Source organism: Protopterus annectens, chromosome 1.part1 (genome assembly GCF_019279795.1).
Source record: "Protopterus annectens isolate FY-2018-M chromosome 1.part1, PAN1.0, whole genome shotgun sequence".
Lineage (NCBI taxonomy): Eukaryota > Metazoa > Chordata > Ceratodontiformes > Protopteridae > Protopterus > Protopterus annectens.
In genome coordinates, this window is record NC_056726.1 from 33,165,957 (window position 1) to 33,187,090 (window position 21,134).

The following is a 21,134-nucleotide window of genomic DNA, read 5'->3' on the forward strand; positions in this document are numbered from 1 at the left end:
CTTAGTCACAGATCTTTTCTGGCAATAGGGGTGGCAGCGGTTAAATTCCAAATAGGAGTTAGAAAAAGTGGGTTTCCTGTAAATCCTAGATGACAACTTATTTTCATTGTAATTAAATATGAATTCAATGCCAAGATACTTAATTCATATTTTACTATACATGTATGTAAATTCCAGGAGTCTCGTAGAATTATTAATATAATTGGTAAATTCATCTAATGATTCTTGAGTACCTGACTATATTACAAACAAATCATTCAAATATCTGGTATAAAACTTAATATGTGCCATAGACTGGCTATCAAGTATAAACTTGGTTTCCAAGTATAACATAACCAGATTTGTATAAGAGGGGGCACAAGCGGCCCCCATTGATGCTCCCACAATCTGTCTGAAATATTGTCTCTCAAAACAGATACAATTGTTGGTCAAGACACTCCTGTGGAAGGCTGGCACAGGTTCTCCAGCTATGTCCCCTTCTCTTCAGACCATAAAGTAGAAATCACTGCCCTGAACCACTAATATCAGCTACTATAAGGCCCTTCCCAAAGGGTGACCAATTTCACTGTGCAATATTACTGTTATCCAAATATTAAGTGTGACCCACAGCTAAAGCTGTTGGAGTGGCTTGGACAGTATCACCAAATACATGCAATGTACTCTAAGAGCTTAAATTATCTCTACACAAAACAGCCACACTTAAAAGGTTTAAAAATATTTAATAATAAATAATAAAAACACAAGCCAAATCTTATTACTTCAACACAATGACATTACAGAATTCAGAAATCACAGGAAAATGTTTAAATATTACTGTAGAATAGTCTGTCATAAATAAAGAAAACAGCTAGACTAATATGGCTATTTCTATCTCTAAGAGAAATCACTGTTCTTAATAAATATCTTACAGAGCAACCAAGTACTGGTGAGTGGATGTTCTTCAGACAAAATCCAAAATGCCCTATCTTTGTCTCTGGTAAATTCTTAAATTGTTAACATAGTACTACTGAGTCATTTCAGATTACATTCAGATTACATAATTGTTAACAGTTCTGAGCAGCTATTCCAGTAGAGTGTACTGTGGTTACATTTTTGAAGTGCAGTACAACATATAGTTTAATCATAACATATAGTTCTCTTTACATTTGTAAAGCAAGCCTGTGGATTACATTAATATGTACAATGACATAGAATTATTTACAGAATTCTATCTAGCTAGGCTGGCAGCCTTCACACCACCAAACAAAAAAATAAAAAATATATGACGAACTAAAAACCAAAGCAATCACCACACACTCCACTAAATAAGTTTGGAGAATAAACTTATTTAGTGGAGTCCATGGTGGTTGTTTTTGTTTTCAGCTCCAGCATGTAATCTGCAAATATTTTAGTGAGGAACATTTTTGCGTAATGAAAACACATAAGTAGATCTTTGTTTTGCAGTGTGTTGCTCTATTTTGCTGTAATCTCAAGGTTTTGCCTTCTGGAGCATCCCTGCACTCTGTACATTTTCTTCCAAAATATGAAATTATCCTGCTCACCCCCTTTCCCATTATCAGAATCATAAGCACAATCAACTGACCTAATGCTAACTTTGTAAAACTATAGCATTATTGAGTATGTGAACGTGCACTTTCTGAAGTAAAATAAATTGATAACATTACCAATTATCATAATATCTTTTTGCTAACTTTCTCCCCAAATTGCCAGTCTTATGAGAGTCTAAGAAAGTCAAGACCAAAATGCTGCGAAAAGCAGGAATAGTAGAGAGGTATGCTGCCCTTGGTAAGAATTTCTTGTGTACAGTTTCTCTCATACCAACTGACAGAATGCAAAAGCTGCTATTAGCCTTACCTGCAATACATGTAAACCGCAATAATCTGAGGTCCCACAGGGTTGCATCTTCCCACCATTTTTGTACATTTTCCTTTCCCTTCCATGATGTTTTTCCAACTGACCCAAGTGGCATGTATCGAACACTATTTTTGTTTTTTATATTAATCGGCAACGGCAAGTATATAAAGATCTCATTGATATAGGATAACAGTGTCTGCCTTTTCTGGCAAGATTTATAACATTATTCTTTACTTACAGAAGGTGTCATGAAGAAATGTGACAGAATGTATGAATTGTGAATTTGGCCTCCTTCAGCTCTTCAAATGAGTTAGCTAGAGACAGTACAGTCACAATAAAATCAAGAGAAAGAAAGAAAAAAAAAAAAAAAAAAAAAACAATAAAATCAAGAGTGGTGAATGTGAGCTCCAAAGAGTGATGATGTAGGAAAGAATTTATGGTAAGACTCAAGAAGTGGGAAATTATCCAGCATTTGGACAGCACAATGTCTCTTGCTGTCTAATTTGCCCAGCATTTGTTCAGCACAATGTCTCTTGCTGTCTCCATAGACACATGACTACCGCTGTGATGACACATTGGGTTAACTTAAAGAAAAGAACTAAAAAAGACTGTTTTTTCATTCTGTTTGAAATTATATGGAGTATGGAAAATGAGTTATAGACTGATATGGCTTTGGCAAAAAATGGATGCCGTCTAAAGACCTTACAAGTTTTAATAATATGTTCATATGATAAACTGACAAAAATGCTGCTATTGATTAATATCCTAAGCTCCCCTCAAACATATTAAATCTTGGAAGACCTCATAGTCTAGTTTGTATTTGTGAGGTCTGCCTTTGTCCAGCTCAACTTGTCTAAGACACGGTATTGCTCTGACAGAATGTTGGAAGCCTGTAGAGTCAGATTGTACTGTACAGCTATATTCCATGATAACATTGTTAGTCTGAACAGCAGGGAATACCTGGTTCCCCTTGCTTGTTTATGTACCTCATTACTATGGTATTGTTTGTGACAACTTGAACTGGCCCTGCAAACCAAAGGTGATTCACAGATTTGAGTGCCTTGATAAGGGCAAACATATTTTTTCACATTTATGCACTTATACCTGCCTTTGTTTTTCCAGATTCCTTGCATTTTAATCCCACGTAATATTGCTCTACAAGCAAAGTCTGAGGTGTCTGTGGTAACAGGCTGCTTTGAAGCATGAGAGGAGAAGGGGGACTTGGATTCAAGGACATTTGATGTCTTCACCAAATGATTTCTCTTTTCACAAATCCCAGAACTGGAATCTGAAATGACATGGACTGCTGGTTTTGGGACCAAAGAGGCTTTGGACACATTATATCTTTCTCATGTGGAGTCTTGCTAGAGGTGTCATAAGAATTATAGATGCCATGAGACCACAAATCCTGAGGTATTCCCTTGCAGTGGCCAGTCTGAGTGGAAAAACCCAGGAATAGATCTCAATTTTGAACTATTTTTTGATGGAAGGAAAGCTCATTGAACTGAGGTGTCTATCAGGCATGCCAGTAACACAATCCCATGTTGGAATCCCAGCCTGCATTGGAGATCTCTCAGCCAAGTGAGAAATTCCTGACACTTTGAAAAAGACTCTGCAAATATAAGCATATCTACATATAGAAATATGATGATACCCTGTAGCCTGCAATGTGCAATGACTGCAGCTTGACATGTTTAAACACTCTAGGAGCAGTGGATAGCCCAAGGGATAAGGCAAAGAACTGATAATGTGATCCAGACATATAAAACCTCTAAGAAACATCAGGCAGAAGGGATAATAATGTTATGATACGCATATTTTATGTGTAATGATACCAAAAATCTCAAATGAATAAGAAGGGGTAATAAGACTGTATATTGAAATAATTTTGAACTTGGGCACTAACACAAACTGGTCTAGGAAACAAAGGTCCAGAACTGGTCTCCAAGCATTTTCTTTCTTTAGCACCAGAAACATTCTTGAATAAAAACCTCTATCCCACTGGAAAGGAGGATACATTTCTTTTATCCTCTGATACAGCACGGGATGTAGGATACGAGGGAAGAAAGAGGTTTGGTTTGGTGAATGTGGAATAATTCCCTGGAAAGGAGGGATTTCTTCCCACTGCCATCTGTGCCTCTGTTAAATCAGTCTCAGAGCCCATTTGAAACAATCTGCTATCAGAAAAATGGGGATTCAGACTTTCTGGAAGGGATAAGGGAATACCGGACTGGGAGGGAGGACAAATTCCCCTACATTGTCATTCTGACTTTATTTGACTGTAATTTTTTTAGGAGGTTCCTGATTTCTTTTTGGAACCTCCCTGCTATTGTTTGTAAACAGCAGCTTACCGCCATTTTGATGATGCTGATTGTTTTGTTTCTTAACAAAACTGAATGATGGAGCAGAGAAAAACCTTTGAAAATTTAAAGGATGAGGGCTGAAAAATCTGAGAGATTCCCTGTATTGGCGAACCCCTCTCAGTATATTTTTAAATAACCTCTGCAGCAGAGGCACTAAAAACTAAATCTTTGTCTAAAGGTGAATTTAAAATTTCATTTTTTTACATTCTCTGGGAGGTATTGTGAAGGCATCCAGAAAAATTACCTCAACAAAGTACCACTTGCAACAGCCCTGGATGTAATATCTAGAGAGTTATAAACACACTTTAAACAATGAGTAGTGACCTGAGAAATAGAAGAAACCAAACAGAGCAGATTTTGCCTCACAGGAAGCAATTGCAGATAAAACATTCCTCATAATTTTACAATTAGTCAGAATAAACGTTAACATATCAGCTTGACAATTCAGAATTCTAAAAATTAAAGTTGAGAACCAAACAATTTTTTCCCAAAGTTAGCAATTGTTTTACCATCTTTGTTAGAAGGGGATGGATTTAACAAAATGCTATACAGCAGCTGGAGTGTCTAAAGTCATAGTTGCTGGGTCATGTCTGGGATGTGTGTATAGACAAATGCAACACTGAGGACATCCTGTACATTCTATCTGCTTTCTTAGGTGCAGCAGGCTGGGTATTAGGGAAACTACAGGCTGTAAAAGACACATCCTCTAATGTTGACAGCATGAGGGGGGGGGGGGGTTCTGGGAATTATAGTTGTAACAATTCATAGTATTCTCTAAGGGAGTCAGAAACCTCAGTGTTCTCCTACTGAAACATTGGCACATTATGGAAATAGTCTCAGATGAAGAGAATCCTTGACAAGGGGATTCAGATAACATGCTCTCTTCTGAGTCTGAATCAGAATTCTTAGATAAACCTGCACCTGCTCCACCAAATTCCTCTCCATATTTAGTTTCTTCAGGAAAAGAGGAATCCCTTTCTCTCTTACCAGAAAAGAAAACCTAAAAAGAAGAGCCAATTGCCTACATAAGACGCTGAGCCATACTTAATGGACAAGAGCCAGACTTAATCAACTAATCATGTCTGCTGAAACTGAAGCAGAAAAAAGTGTTTGCTTAGTTATATTATTTCTTTTTGAGAGGAAATTTAGTGCAAACTGTATTTTAATGGCAGCAACAGTTTCCCAAAGGAGGCCACAACATTCTGTCTAAGGAAGGGCAACTTCCCTGCCCCTCCTCTCATCACTGACAGAAGTTGCTCTCCCTTTCCCAATAAGCAGAAGATGTGGCTAATCCCCAGTCCTTACTGGCTATATTGGCAGCACCAGAAGGATTCAGAGAAAACGATGAGTGCTCTGAGGAAACAGCTTTGGCCACAACAGAGTCATCCACCGGTGGCTGAGGCAAATTGCTAGCCCGCTGTGGTGGCAAAGGCTGTTTAGTTAACTTTCTCTTTCTATGGCTAGAAAAAGGACCAGCAGGTAGTTGGTGCATTTTTCCTGGGGGATAAAAAGCAGCACAAGCTGGTAACACTGAAAATGTAGTATAAATACACTTTTCCCAATAAAGTCCTATTAAAAAGCATTCTAATACATATCACTAGCCTCAAAAAGTAATGTTAACACAGTTTCTCCACAGAGGGAAAAATCATTTTTAGAATGTATAAATCAACTTTAAACTACCAAAGACAACAGTGCACTCTAATTTAAAATGATGGCAAAGTCACATGACAGACAAAACACATACTCCTAGCTCAGAAATACTTTTCCACACAATATAAAGTAAATTTAAACATTAAAAATAACATGTGGACGTTTGATTTTCTTTTTTCCCCAAAAGGAACTTATCTACCCAGTAATGGAACAACACAAGCCAAATGTAAACCCTCTGAAACCCAGATAGGAGCACTGTCTTCAGCAGAAAATGTTTCTGTTTTAATGAGCAAAGCTCAAGCTGACTAATGGCTTGGGTATGAGAATTGTGCCCTGAAGTTTTAGAAGTTGGCCTGCTGTTACATTCTATGCAGAATATAATCCATACAGTTTAGGCCAGTGCAGTAGTATGAAGAACATCTATTACAGAAAAAAATATATATACTTCCTTCATTGTCAATATGGCACAACTGGTAGCAAACTCACCTTTGGTGCAGAAGACTGTGGGTTCTATTCTCACACCAAGTAGATTGATTGCTGACACTGCTGTGCTGCATAAGGGGGTGCTGCAATCCTGAGTGTGCTGGCCTTCAAATGGGATATTAAACCAAGGTCCCATGTGTATAAGTTGGTGGTAGCTCAGGTGGATATAAAAGGTCCCATGGCACTTATCAAAAAGAGTAGGGGAGTTTCCCTGATGCCCTTCTAACCTGGTCAACAAAGCAGAAATAAATATAAGACTTCTAACAGAAAAAGGAAGCAACATTTTAACTTTAATGCAAATATATAACTTCATGACGAAGTAATGTTTAACAAATGGCTATATAAATGAATTAGAACAATACCAGATAAACCCTCTTATCTGTCAAGTGATTGTGCCAACCTTAAATATGTAAATAATCAGATTAGATAATATTATTTTAGGTTTCCTTTGAAATGTATAACAGATAGATACATTTAGACTGCATTTAGGAAATTGGAACTGCTGTTATTTATGTTCATTTGTGAACCTGAAACTGACAATATCCTAGATAATGTAATGTAATGTAATGTAATCCTTCAGTGTGTAATTCATACTTTGATTGCAGCTTACCAGCAGACATTCATTGGGACTCGTAGATGTGTTACAAAAAGGTAATTTTACTAAGGTTTTATGCAATATACTGTACCAAAATTCAAAGTTCAAAAACTTTAAGAGCAAATAGTTTTCAAGTGCTCTAAGAGAATAACAGAGGGTAGCTACAGGATTTCAACAAAATTGCTTTTAAAGACAGATTGTTTATGTATATATCGACTTATGAATTTTCTAATAGGTTTAGCTGTTTGTATTATATACAGATATCATTATGTGGTACCAACAGAAAAAAAATGTTTTTTTTCTTTGTTTATACATGTATTCAAACTGTCAGCATGCGTTACAGTGAACTAGATTCCAAACTTTATTAATTCTGAGTCTTACAAAAAAAAAACAGATACGCTTTTATAGTACTTAATAGATGCTCTCTGGGTTTTGAAAAATGTGCTCCAGCAGATGTCATTGCCTAACATGAGCTGATCAATGAGCAGGATGTACATTACCTTCAGTTCAGGTGAAAGGTAAGGATTCACTGAAGAACATCACGTTAGGACCATTATCGCTGAACTGAACACTGCACTTTCAGATCTGAGTATTTTGTGCTGTGCCGTTTCCATTATGGCTTTACACCACTTAGTTGGTGTGTGCCTCTGTTTTTGCACTGTGCTTGGCTACATGGTGTTCTGTGCTTTCAGGGTGCTCTTGTCTGTTATACCTCTATACGTTTGCAGTAATACAGCAGGTGGTTGCTATGCAACACCACTGCTATCTTATACTGAGTGACATGCAAACCTCTATGTCCTTTTTTCACATAATCTGAGCTCAGGGATTTCAGTTGATGTACTGCCTTTCAGGGCTGCCCTTATCAAACCTGTGTCCTCATCCTGTGCCTACCTACTGTTGTTATGACATGTTGGCCTTCCATTTTTATTACCTGTTTTATTTTTTCTAATCATTACATAGGTGATGTTCCACTTTCATGTTTTGTGACTGCACTTTCCTCTTTCTATCTTTCATGGGCCAGTAGAGCAGTCTGTATATTTTAAATACAAAATAGACAAATTATGATAGAACTAGTCTATGTGACCAGGTGTTTCTATTTAGTTTGATCTGGCTATAACACCCAGGCCCATAAGATTCACCCTCAGGACCAGACATTACTAGGCATAACTAAATCTTCCTCTAATATATGCCCTAATCAAGGTAACCATAAAGTAGCCTGGGCATCAAAGAGTTTATAAGAGAAGGTCATAAACCACACATGATTAAATCAGTGTGGTCACCCCTATACTATTCTGATAAATTAGAGTGTAGCTTAGTTGCTTAAACAATGCATTTAATATTCTGGTTTCAAAATGACCACTTTCAGAGCAAGACTATGTCAGCTTTCTTTCCTGTATTTCAGTACCAATACTACAAATTCTGTAGTGAGTAGGATATTTCTTTCTACCACTGTCATGTACAGGACCAAAATGAGCAATAAAAAAAGTAGTGTGAACTGCTAGTAATATCGCACATTATAACATTAGAATGTCGCATACCAATCAGGATCAAAAGACCCAAATCAAATATATGCTTCCTAATTACAAATGATGACTGAGGAGTTAAGTAAGTAAAACTATTGTATCTCGCATTATAATATCAAGCACTATGTTATGTTAATAAAATCGGTGATACAGCCACAAATCACAATTGCTAACAGCAAAAGAGTAATATTTAAGTTAAATGTTGGGGTAGCAGAGAATCACGGCCCATTTACAGAAATGTGGGTGATGACACTCACATTAACAGCACCTGAATACATGGTTACAGCTATGAATCACTGACCTCCACAAAGCCAACAATCTAAAATACTGAAAAATAATGTCTGAAACACAGAAGGGCAAACAATTTCATTTTAAGTGGGGTTTTTTTGCAGGGACTTGGGCTCCTGTGACCTCCCCCCAAATTCCTTGAAAGATATTTATATAGATACATATGTGTGTGTGGGTTCACTGAACAATCTCGAAATACTGAAATGTAGAATTTCAGTATTTCAAGATTGAATAGTCAAAAGTGCAGTTACACGAAACTGCACTATCTCGAATGTGGAAATGTCGAAACCACTGTCGTGGTGTCACGTTCGTGACATGTGATGTGGTTTGTGGATTTAGCTGGGAATTCAGGTAAGTGGTGTTTACGTAAGGGTATTGGGTAGGGATTTTAGTGTGTGTGAGTGTGTGTAGTGGTGATTTTTGTGTGTTTGTGTGCTTAGTGCGACCTCGGAGTTAATATATATAAGTAGGGGGGTGCAAGGGGGCTTGCCCCCCATGCTTATAGGTAGGGTAAGTGTATTTGTATGTTATGTTGTGTTTGTGCATGTTGTTTTGCTTGATGTAGTGTACTTAGTAGGTGTATGTGTGTTTGTTTGTGTGGTGATGTGTCTGTGTATGGTCACGATTTTGGTTTTCTCGGTTGTGGGTTTTCAGGTATGTGGAATTTTGACTATACAGCATTGAAATACTGAGATTTGACATTTCAGTATTTCGAGATTGTCTAGTGAATCTGTGCGTGTACATGTACCAACTCCACAGTCGCACCAACTCGAAAAAGGGTGGTATCTCCAGAAAGAAGTGAATCATTGCCTGTGTACACTTAGAAATCTCACTGGTAATTATTTCCTATGGAAAACAGTAACTGACATTCTGTCTATTGAAGTTTTCTTTTTCTGCTGGTAATTGAAGCTTGAGAAATTTCATCTCAACCAGTTGCAGAGGGGCTGAATATTATGCATGAAGGCTAGCTACAGCATCCCATCAGAAGTCACTGATTTGCTGTGACAAGAAACAGCAGTTGTGCAATGTCAATATCAAAAGGAAGGGATTTGTTTGATTACTTGTTTGCTGGAATGTAAAGCTCAGAAGTCTCAAATTTAGTGGCATTCTGAGAAGAAAAGCTCTATTATAAAATTAACAGCACTGAACCATTAAGTAGAAAATGCTTTAGCAATGACTAAATAAAATATAAAGCATCATACAGCACTCAAAATAAGATGTGCAAAGAAGAATAAACCTCAATAAAGCAGGAAATGATTATAAATAAACTGGATGAGCTCTCTGTTATACAACTAAACTCAATTAAATAAAAGTATGCAACAAAAATATATTAAAGCATATGAGTATATATTCTGTGAACTTGACCTGCGCAATGTTTGCTATCAAGAGATGTCTGCAAAGAGGTAAAGCACAATAAATAACTAAATAAATAATTAAAGACAATGCAAAAAAGCAAAATTCAGTCCATAGCTGTGGAGCTATAGTTGCATGTACTATACTACAGATTGCCAAGATGGAACAACCTACTCAAAATGAAAACAATGGTATATGATATTATAGCAATAACCCATGCCTGGGTGTGGGTAATGCGGGATTTACCCACAGTTGGCGTGGTTTGGTCAAACAAAGACAACCATGGGTAAATGGGTTATTGCTATTATACTATGACATTATTTAAGAAAAGAAATAATTACTTTTCTTAAATAATGGCATTGTATAATGCCTCTTTGCTGCCCTTCCGCAGCTGTCTGGTATCTGCGGCAGTTCTGATGCCCACGCAGTACATCAGAGCTGTGGCCAAAAGCAACGGAGAAAGCAAGATCTCCATTGCTTTTTACTGTTTTGCTATGTTAAATGGGTTTAACGTAGCGAGACAGCTTTAAAATAAGCAACGGAGATGCCCGTTGCTTATTGTAAAGCTGTCTCGCTATGTTAAACCCATTTAATATAGTGAGACAGGTTTTAAAAAAAAGCAACGGAGAAAGCAAGATCTCCATTGCTTTTTACACACTGTGTCGCTATGTTAAAGGAGTTTAACATAGCGAGACAGCTTTAAAAAAAGCAACGGAGATCTCTGTTGCTTTTTTTAAACCTGTGTCGCTATGTTAAACTCTTTTAACATAGCAAGACAGTGTTTTAAAAAAAGACTTATACTAATGGAAAAAGTCCAGTCGACCGGACCTTTTTCCATTAGTATAAGTCGATTTACAACGTGCACGCTGGCCAATCAGCGTGCACGTTTTGGAATATTAATGGGGGGGTCATGGTATAATAATGTATACACTGCATCAATGACATCATGCAGAGTAACTCAGCAGTTACATTCAGTCAGATTAGTAATGTTGATTAGCTGAAGGAAAGATGAGTAAGTCTAAAAGGAGCAAAGCTGAGGAACACCACTCAGCAGAATATAGGAAGCAGCCAAAGAAGAATAAGTCCAGTAGAATGTCAGTAGGGCCGTTGGGCAAGGAAAGAATATCCAGATCAACCCTTAAAAGTCACTACCAGGGGTGGTGATGATACTGGACTGGGGCTGCAGCCTCCCTTTCACTTTTGATAGAGTTAAGTAAGAAAGTGAAATAAGATCACCTACAAGCTTTGAACATTGGCTACTGTTTTAGTGAAAAAATACATTAATGCAACATTTTTTTTTAACATGGCAAAGTCAAACCAACTACTGAGGGTATCCAATTGGGATGGGGCTATGCTAAAAATAAATGGCTGGCCCTGCTGTTTACTATTGTAATTCTGGCTTTGCAAAATTAATTTATATTTGGGTAAAGCAAACTGGCACACAAGTTGTGAGTACTATATCTGTGCAAAGCTAAACTAAAGCAAGCATTACTATTATTGCTGATTTAATCCTGGCTATGACAAAGCAGGTAATTTAGGTGGGCAATTTATATGTTGGTTGTTTGTGAATGAAATGGCTGGCCCTGCTCTGTTGTTGTTGTAATTTTGGCTTTTCAGGACTATGTTTTGGTCAGTGTTGACACAGCTGTAATATAGTCCCACTTTGCTGCAATTAGCCACTCCCCCTTCAGTTACCTCCTGCAGCCCCCCCCCCCCCCCAGTTTTAAATCTAGCCACAGCTAGTCACTATATCTGATAATAGGTAATTTTTTTTTCAGGAATGTACTTGAGTTGATAGGGAGTTTTCTAACAAAGCTTGCTAACAGCAACGCAACTAATAAACATAAACAAATTTACTTTCTGCTTAATGCTAACCCACTTTACCAATTGCCGTAGTATACATTTAGTATTCCAGACAACATCAGTGGTGAGAGAAAGGGGCAGTCAGAAATATTAACTGTTCATTTGCTTATTGCGTTTTTGGTGTGATTCTCAGACACAGCCTGGGAATACAAATCTATGGAGCTGATACAAACAGACTACAGAAGTCATCAGAATGCACAGAATGTATCAAATACAGACGTAATCAAGATATGCAAACAACTACATCAAACTGAATTAATATATACATTTGAATACAGTGATATAAAAATCTCAAAGTTTGTTCCAAAATAATGACACTACGGATGATTAATATTATATAGAACTATACTTGTGCTATAGCAGGTATTAAGAAATACTAAAACAAAAATAAATACAGGGTTTTAATCATCATACCATTATTGTGCAAGAAAGAAGTAGGAAAATTCAGTGGGAGAAGACAGTGTGTACAGAGAGGGGTAACATGAGTCTTAGTGAGGAAAAAACAGGAAAACTCTGCCTGCCTTTAATGAGAGCAGTTTAGATATAATTGGAAGAAGATTTTCAGCTTCTGATGTTGGGTAGGGGGTCACAGGATTTTAGACATAAGATGGAGAAAGTGTGGTCTGAGCAAGCTAAGGATATGAGACATCTTTTTAAAGCAAAACTTTATATAGCAGCTTTGTAGCAAGCTGAGAGTGGTTGGCATAATGGTTAAGGTGTTTACCTTACACATACAAGGTGCAGGGTTTGATTTTCACACAGGGTAATTGGCTAGCCTTCAAACAGCCCACAAGAGCAGTTAGCCCAGTACTAATGTGTGAACCTATAAAGTTTCATACTCTGCAGTACCAATGCGAGTCAGGGGAACTACTCGGGGTTAAGGTAACGCTTGCTAATATTTATGTTATACAGAAAGCTTTCACTGCAATATCAATGCTGAATATCAGGTTGTGCAGGCATTTATATTTATTTATTTATAGTTTGTTAACCGGGGAAGTCCACTGGGCTGTACTAAGCCCATTTTCAGTGGAGGCCTGGGGAGAAAAGCTTCACAGTAATATAGAAGTTGCACAATACAAAAATAGTAGAATCTTAAAGTAGAGTTATACAGTTACAGTATTGGGTGTTTATCATATTATAACATGTAAATAAATTGAAAAGCACATGGAAAGTAATATCATACACTGGCAATTTACAAATCAAGTTTTAGAAATTAGCCATATATAAGCCTAGTTTTTATTTATATTGATAGTATATATTTATACATACTAAATTATATATATTATACTACATATATATATATATATAATATATATATATATATATATATATATATATATATATATATATATATATATATATATATATATATCTATATATTATACTATAAATATATATATATATATATATATATATATATATATATGAGTTACTATTAAAAATTCAACTTACCATTGTACGCCTATGAAGTATTCGAACGACATATGTTCAAATATTTCATATGTGTGCAGGCTATAATATCGAACGTTATATTTGCGAATGTACTGAGCATTCACAAATATGAATGTTCCAAGGGATGTACAGGGATCAAGGTACAGTGAGTTAGGGAAATACATCCCTTTCCTCTCTGTAGTGCGATCTCGGAGTTGGAATATATAGTTAGGGAGGGTGGGGTGTGCAACCCCCACAGGGATGTTAGCTGTAGTAGTTATGGAGTTACGGCAAGGGTGGTATTGCTGTTAATTGCCGTAAAATGTCGCATTCAACATTTTTGGCATTAACAGCTGATTTTAGACATTAGGACCGTTCAGTAATGTGTACTTTCTGATGTATAGATTGCTGTTTAGTACCATTTTTATTTTGACTTTTGATATTATAATAGCAAACTTATATATATAAATATATATATATATATATATATATATATATATATATATATATATATATGTATGTATATATATTTATATATATATATTTGTATATAGTATACATTTATAGTATTTTAGTATTTATTTATACACACATATTTATTCCTCTGTCTGTATTCTCTGTATTCACTACCAGTCCTTAGCTGCTAGCCAATTATCAAAATTATCCTTGGTGGGGGTTTGGACACCTACTACGAACTAACCCTAATCTTCCAAAACTCATTTCACATAAAACACTGATCATCAGATTATGTTTAAATTCAGTTAAAGCCCAAGATGAATTAGAACTGATGACCTAACATAAGGAAAATTTCAGTAAGCATAATTCATACTATTCTAAGCACAACTAACAGACGAATACAGAACAAAGGACATAGCTAAGCTTGTAATTATCCTGCTTATATGTAACACAATTGTCCTTTACAGATAAGATTTAACTGAATGCTGTGATTTACTGCTTTGCATTTTAGGATCCCCACATCAGAATTCTTCAGATTATTAATGTTAGGGGGTGATTTTTATCTCCTAGGATATCTGAATGTTACATCAAACCTGGTAGAATTTGTATGGTGTTGCTGCTGATGGTACGCTACATGCGACAATGAGAAACATCTGTACTAACACACATTGGCCTCAAAGCACCGAGCAGTACTGACTCCGTGAAAATACTAATGTTCTGATTTATGCAGTTTTATCTGAGGCAGGGAAACAGCACCAAAAAAATACAGCACTGACAGGAGTGTTTTACAAAAACTGAGATAGTAAATTATAGCTACTGTTCCTAATGAATTAGCCGGCATTGCTAATAATACAAACTTGGTAGTAAATTCATTTCGCAAGGTCTCTGCCATACTAATCTGATGCAATTCCCAGATCACAAGCATATGCAGTCCATTCACTTGTTTACCATATCTTTACCACAGCAGCTATAGCAAACTTCTATTTCAAAGGTGAGACTCAACTTTTTAAGCTGAAGGTATTTTCAATAGTCAGGCTTTCCAGAAGAAATACTACCAGACTGCCAGCAAAATAAATACAAATATGTGTGTGTGCATGAGCTTGTGTGTGTGTGTGTGTGTGTGTGTGTGTGTGTGTGTGTGTGTGTGTGTGTGTGTGTATAAATGTTTATATATATATATATATATATATATATATATATATATATATATCTATATATATATAAATATATATGACAGCACTCCATATAATCAAATGTTCATTATCTCAAATGTGTTTTAACACCAGCAGAAGTGATTACAAATCATTGATCATTTCAGCCAGTATTAAGTCTATGCAAGATTGCCTTGCAAAAAACATTAAGGGTTTTTTTGTTTCATTATTGGCTTTCGATCTTTCAGGATCAGTTGTTAGCTTTTCAATGTTTGTGTACTTCAATGTTTCAATACCCCATAGTCATATACATTAGTGGATGCCAGGGACTTGGCTATTGGTGTGGTAACAGATGATATAGATTATAGTGAAGGGAAGAAGGTATTGAATTAAATGATGGTAACAGGCCTACAATGGAAAGATTTTGTACTTTCTTACATCATTTGGAAAGATAACATTTTACACTATGGATGATATATAACCATATCATGTAAAGAGTGCAGCATTCTGAGGTTTTGATTAGCCAGTCAAAGTAGAGGCACGAAGAGGGCTTGTTAAAGATGAAAATTGTAAGTTTGAATATGAATAAAGATGAGATGAATGGAAGCTAATATTTACTTATAAGCTGACAGGAGGAAAAAGCTGAAAACTGGTAATGATAAATAAGTACTGGTTAGGGAATCTTATGTATATAATTAAAACCAGACTAACATTGACTGCAAGGGGATGAGTTGTATTAAGAAGATTCAGAAGGATATACAGCATATGTTGTCTTATGGTAATGTTACTGGCATTATTTGCTGGAACAGGCTAGTGAGGTATAGATGGTACTCTAATTGCACAGGTAATATTACAAACAACATTGTTGAAAACAGCAAAAAAAAACAAAAACAAAGATGAGACATTTGAGAAGTATTATGAATATGGGCATGATAAAAGTTGTGATGGGTAAGTGGGGATGTAAATTTGGAGAAAGAAGAAATTGAAAGTATTCAGTTTGCATCCTAAATATAATGACAACAGGAAGTGGATTACAGAATAGTATTGGGGTACAAGGTTAAAGTTCCAGTTTACAGCTGAAGTCTGATGTCCTATTTAGAATTAGTTCCAGGTACAACTTGATAATGCAGTTTTATGTATTTTTTTTTTTAGAATATAAGATAATTGCTGTTATGATATAAAATATCAGAGTGGAAAGGATATGGGATCAGATGGAAAATAATTAATTGAATATAATGCAAACACATTGCATGACTAAGGATAAAAAAAAAGACTGCTCACTATAACCAAGTTACATATATGAGGAGATAATCTTACAGTTTTGCATCAAGTTAAATGCATCATCATTATCTGGCACTTTTTACAGCTCAAGTTCTTGGTACATCTGTCTTATAATCTTGTCTCATAAATCATGCTCGCAGTAAAACTACTTACCCAGAGTTTTCATTCACAACGTGAATGTAGAAAAATAGCTACATAACAATATCACCATAATATTTTGAGCTGGGGTCCATTATGCACACTATGTCAGAAGGGGGTTACATGAATAGGCATATGTAAGGGACATGCCTCTCACTTCCACAGTGACCCTCAGTGGCCCTATTCCCTTGAATGCCTCTCTCTTCCTCAGTGGCCCTATTCCCTTGAAGGCAAAGTGCCTTCTGAAATCTTTGGATTTTACCAGAGATTCTACATAGAGTTATAGAATTCATATTCTGATCTTGTGCTGTCTGTCACCCTCCCCCCCCCCAACACACACACACACACACACACACACACACACACACACACACACACACACACACACACACACACACAAATATTCTTGCAAGCTCTGCCTCAACCAGCTCTGCCAGTATTCATGCTGCTAATTAAACTTGTATTGTCAGGGCAATTGATAGGATTTTATCCATATATGCCAACAGATCTGACTACCACAGATGTTTCGTGATGCACTTCTGTTGGCAGCATCCTTGACGTCTGTACCTTGCATTTAGTATTTAAGCTCATATTTTACTCACCTCTCCTGAAGTGCTCAAGTCTTTGCCTTGGTATATATTTTTCATCTTATCACAACAATAAGTGATACCAGAGAAACAATTTCATTCATACTTTGCTGTGAAACATTAATTATTTAATAAGGATAGCAGGAAATGAATAAACTAGCAAAGATGAGACACTATAGTGAAAAAGGGACAAGTAAACATGTATCAGGATAAGACTGGCATGTAGGAAGAGGAGACAACCATTCTGGCTGGGACAGAGGGGTGAGAGGTTTTTAGTTAAAAGAAGTCTTCATATAGATGGTTAAATTATCAGAGAAAGTATGAGGAAAAACTGATTATAATGATATATGAAGGCAACAGTTTTCATCTGGGAGGCACAAAAGTACTAGAGGAAAAGAAGAAAAAGAAGTAGGTACACAGGATAACCAAAATGTACGCTATAAATGCAGAAGGAATCATTAGTAACACGCTTTAACAGGAGATGAGGAAAAATGTTGGAAAATGAAGCACTTTAGGCTGAAACACTAAATTAATTTTTGCTACCATGTTTATACAGAAGTGAGAAGGCAAACTGCCATCCCGGGATGACTAAGGGGTCATGGATGTGGAAGATGTAGGCAGATGGAAGAGGCATGAGGGAATAAGTAGGGCGGGAAATGAAAATTCTTCATAAAGAAAGGGCAGATGGTTCAGATAAGCTAACAGTCTGCATATAGTGGAGCTCAGTGAACCACACTGACAGAAAATTCTAGTCACTTATTACCAGATTTAGTAGTGCTACAAGATTAGAGCAAACAAATGTGCTTCCCCTGGAGCTGAGATGGTATCAGATGTCTAACAACCATGTGCTTCCATTTATTTTTACTGTTCTTATCCAAATTATATGTTAGTTACCACAGCAGTTATAAATGATAGAAGCAAAGTTTTTCCAGGTCCTAATGCCTGCAGTCACATAATGCATGATATAAAATAAGTGGATCTTAGTGTCCTTTCCAAACTGTATGTAATCTGCTGCACAGCTCATCTTACCTGGTGCACTACTGGATGATGAAGAAGAAGAAATGGTCAAATTAATATGCAAAGACTAATGTGTAGTTACATGTTATTTGGCAAATGATGCATATTTTGACTGCAGAAGTACTAAAAGGTGCTGTTTCGAATTATAGGTGTTGCTGTTTCACACCATCTGCCCAGACTTTTGAGCACTGCTCTGACAGGATGTTAACTACTAACAAATGCTTAAATTAAATATATATAAATGGGTTGGCTGCTGCAAATACTGAAAGTCACCTGATAAGGTATAATGATCATTGCACATCATGATGCATCCATTCAATACTGTCGATTTGCATATGACCCTTATGTCAACTCCATGAGCAGACACTCCCATTCACTACTAGCCAAGCAGGAAATGGAAGTAGATTGTCAGGTCTTTCTTCCAGAACATGAACATGTTTGTCTAATTTAAAGTTACCAGTCCACCTACCAGCTATCTTTGGGATGTGAGAGGAATCGTCAGTGTCAAACTCATGGGAAGAAACTGGAGTACCCAGAGAAAATGCATATGAATTCATGGTGGACATGTAGAATCCATATAGAAGGTAACCCAGAGAAGACACAATCCTCGTGTTTCTTACTGTACCACTGTGATACTCGTGATAATGCCCAAAACACATCAAAGCTGTTGTATCATACATACTGTTTACACTATAATGTTAAACCGTTTACTATCTTACTGCCAATGCAGATAAGTCTTGGGCAACTGATCATTCTAAATGTACCATTGCTTCACGCATTTTCTTGTGTCTTAATAGTGATACCAAACCAAAAGATGGAAGCAAGTCAAACGACAACCAAAACCAAAAATAAAGACTTGCAAGGAGTGTTCAAATAGAGGTCGGAAACCAGGATTCCTTCTTAAAAGGATCTTTTATTGAAAATCACAAAACACCAATAACGCCAAACCAATCTATACGTTTTCGACAAAGGCAAGTCTTCATCAGAAAGTGATCTTGACACTATCGCAACAATAAACGGCTCCTCAGGGTAAAACTGCAAGAGATTATCTTAACAGTGATACAAAGTAAATGAAGGTCAAACTGTGGCAGTACCTTTGCCACTATATTTTAAATACATAAAATATGCTCAAGACATCTGTATGTTATGCCAGCTGGGATGACAGATGGGGTAAGGATTATGGGGGGGGGGGGGCACAGATAGAAGAGGGATGAGGAAATAAGTAGGGAAGGAAATGAAAATTCTTCATAAGGAAAAGGCAGATGGTTTAGATAAAGAGGAAGGTGAAGGTAGATCCATTTTATTCAGCCCATCTGCCAAGTCAGCAAGCCACATCATCAAATGTCAAGTAATTAACTGTGGATTCATTAATACTTGCTTTCCAGAGAAGTTCACAGAAAAGGTTCTCCAGAGCAGAATGTTAGTGTTAGTATGCTACCTATCTGGCAGTGATGAAACATGCCTTCACATAACAATGACCTGCAAGTCTGAGCAATATCAGTTCTTTGACATGGTCAGTGCAGATGTGAAGAAATAGAATCCAGTGTATATACTGCAGCTGGACTTCAGCAAGACCTTCAGAACTGTACCACACAGGAGTTTAGAAAAGGATAAGGGAATGGGGATCATATGGTGTATGGGCTAAAAATCTGACAGTGTTTGCGTGCTTGTTGTTATTGTTTGAGGGAATATGTTAGGAATTGAATCAGTAGTCAACATTCACACTTTTTTTAGATAATTTCACACTGCACTTCAGGCTTCCACAGCAAGCTCAGCCAACATTTTAGTGATATGACTATGACTAATGACCTCATCTCCATTATTATTAACTGTAGCATCAACGGACTTGGTAAAAAAGGAATCAGATAAGGAATGCACAATAAATGGTCAAATCACAAAAATGGTACCATCAATAAAAATCTGGGGACAACACAGAAAACAATTTAAACTTTGAATAGTGCTTATCTAACAAAGTCAGGAAAGCATATTCTGAAGCCCATCTAATTCTAAGGAAGATACCCAGTCAGTCTAGGTAGATCTCTGAACCACTTTATACCCAACAAGTTCAATCTATTATTGCATATAATAGGTTTATAGGAATGGCTAATGACCACTTAGGCCTTTTTAAGCCTACCCATGCATCCGAAATCTCTGAAAAGTTGTGGTATCCTTGGTAGTGTTAGCACAGGTATGGGAGCTGAACCATGCCTCTGTCCATTAGGGACATAGGTGACATACCAGGGGTGAATTCTGGTTCTTCATCTGGTTTTCCAAGTTACATTTGAATTGGGTTAGGAAGTAAGCCTGCTTCACATGGATGGGGAGCTTGGTCCAAAGAAAAGGTAGTCTCTGGAGTACATAACTGCCTCTCAAGCAGGTACTATGTATATCATAGTCAAGGTTTAAGTCTTTAGAATGGGTTATCCTGGTGGTGGTTGTTTTTCAAATATGCAGGAAATCCATCAGGGTGGGTCTGACAATACCTTGCATGCCAGGCATACATCTCCCCTCAACAATCTGCAGGAGACAGAATACAGGGCTAGGGCTATGAGGTTGTCTACATAGGGCATGTTATTTATGTCCTGTATTCTTTTAGTGAGGAACCTCTGTGGACATTCCTAATTGTTCAATGTTCTTGGTTAGGTTCATAACAAATGGAGCACTGTACTTGATATAGCTGATGAGTGCCAAATGCAGAGGAATAATGACCTTGTTGGAAATAGATGTCATACCTTTGTTTATAATTTGCACAACACAGAATGATTTCCTCACTGCCATTTACACATGATGGTCAAAGGCTGGATTACTATCTACATGCGTACCTAAGTCCTTGACAACTGGGGCGACTCTTAGGAGTATGTTGCCAATATTGTAGTTATCATGGGTGGCTGACTTCCAAAAAGATACTATTATGCATTTCCTGGCATTTAGCTTTACTCCATGGCTCTGACACCTGTTATTTGTCTATGTCAACCCCTCTTGGAGAACATTAGCATTGGTGGGTGATTCTATGACTGCTCCTAATTTTCAATTATCTACAAATTTGGTTGGCCACATGCTCTTGACATTGGCCTTTACCTTCAGAGAAGTAGATGCCAAAA